The sequence below is a fragment of the Ursus maritimus genome (genome assembly GCF_017311325.1).
Source record: "Ursus maritimus isolate PB19 chromosome X unlocalized genomic scaffold, ASM1731132v1 scaffold_X1, whole genome shotgun sequence".
NCBI lineage: Eukaryota > Metazoa > Chordata > Mammalia > Carnivora > Ursidae > Ursus > Ursus maritimus.
In genome coordinates this window covers 71,870,755-71,872,738 of record NW_024423319.1, presented here as the reverse complement: position 1 = coordinate 71,872,738, position 1,984 = coordinate 71,870,755, and the positions used below count along the sequence as shown (strand labels likewise).

Genomic DNA, 1,984 nt, shown 5'->3' with positions numbered 1-1,984 from the left:
GAAATGGAAAAATACTCTGTGCTTATTGACTAGAAGAACAAATATTGTTAAATGTCCATATAACCCAAAGCAATCTACACATTTAACGCAATTCCTATCAAAATACCTACAGTGTTTTTCACAGAGCTTGAACAAACAATCCTAAAATTTGTATATATATATATTTTTTCATTTAAAAATTATTTAGAACACATAAAATGAGGCAACATTTATTCTTTCTTCTTGTCTTCCATTGTGAGGTCTCTTGGTGGTTCTTCCACTGTTGCACTTTTGCTCTCTAAGCCAGTGTTACTATCACTGGTTCCTTCCTCAGCCATACTGTCCACCCCCTCCTGCCTGCTCTACTTGTCTTCAGGACAATGCCTTCTTCACCATTCTGTTGGCTTTCTGTCACTTCTTCAAGGTGTCTCTCCTCTGTCTCCAATGGGATGCTCTTGTTGTCTTTCTTCTTGGCCTTACTAGCACCTTGCTTTTCCTCCAGAACCATGCTGCTCTGACTGCATTCAGCTTGCTCTGCTGCCTCTTTCTCCCTTTCCTCCTGTCTTTTGAGAGCTTGTCCTCTGCCTTTGCAATTTCAGTGGCAATTTTTTTTTCCATATCTACTTCCACTTTCAGACTACACAACCTTTTAAGTTCATTGTTAAATGAATCTGTGCTTTTCACGAATTTCCTCTTCTTTTCCTGGTGTTGTTGCTCTACTTGAAGAAGTTCTGCTTCAGTTTTTACTGATGAACCATTAAGGACCGGACCTGTCCTTTGAGGACCTGCATTCTAGCTGTTGTGACAACTGACTGAACATCTGGCACCACACTGTAAGGATTTCAATGATGAGGTGGTGGTTTCTCTGAAAATGGGTGGTGCCTGTATGCTTCGCTGAAAAGCTATCACTGTAATCATCTGGATCTTCAGCAGGCTGAATATTCACGTAAAGTTCTCCTTTCTCCATGCAAGTCTGTCTCTGTAGACTTTCTTCCTCTAGAGCAGCTTCTGCATGACTTTTTGCATTTATGTAAGCAAGGTATGTGGGGGAGTTATGATAGGCCTTCATAGATTAATTGTACTCTATCTTTTCTGCTTCATATTTATTTAAATTTTCTTGTTTTTCTTCATCAGTGAGATCCTGCCACATGCTACCAATAATCTTGCCAATCTCCCAGAAGTTTAGGTCAGGATTGGAAGCTTTTACTTGGTCCCAGACCTTTCTGCTGCACCTCATGTAGGGCATCAATGATTTACCTGGTGGCTTTGGGGGTTTTGGAATCATAATAACAGAGGATGCCACAACCTGGCTGTTGGTGCCTGGGTTACCTCCCAGCCTGTAGTTGTAGGCAAGATGACTGTATGGATTGTATCCCACAAACCCTGGCATGCTGAGCATTTGTGTTGCAGGAGCTGGGTTGGGAGGTAGGACATAAGATGGACTTTTTGACATTTTGAAAGATTAAGTTCTCAGTTCCTTAGGAATGAATCGGAGACATCTCGGGCAGAAAAAGTGTCCACAGCTCTGGCCTTATTTCCCCAACATCTTTATCCATTCATCTATCCAAGGACACGTGAGATGCTTTCATATCCTGGCTATTATAAATAATGCTACAATAAATATAGGGGTGCACATATCTTTTTGAATAAGTATTTTCATTTTCTTTGGGCAAATACCTAGTAATGGAATTACTGGATTATATGATGATCTTATTTTTTAATTTTTTGAAGAAACTCCATACTGTTTTTCACAGTGGCTGCACCAATTTGCATTTCTACCATCAGTGCATGAGGGTTCCTTTTTTCCCACATCCTTGCCAAAACTTGTTATTTCTTGTCTTTTTGATACTAACCATTTTGACAGGTGTGAGGTGATATTGTGATTTTGATTTGCAATTCCCTGATGATCAGTGATGTTGAACATCTTTTCTTGTGTCTGTTTGCCATCTCCATGTCTTCTTTACAAAAATGTCTATTCAGGTCCTCTGCCCATTTTTTAATCAGA

General features: G+C 39.9%; 1 pseudogene; it reads right to left on the bottom strand.

Moving 5' to 3' along the window:
• Window positions 1-209: 209 nt before the first annotated feature.
• Window positions 210-1,641, bottom strand: LOC103682606 (annotated as a pseudogene).
• Between the last annotated feature and the right edge of the window lie 343 nt (window positions 1,642-1,984).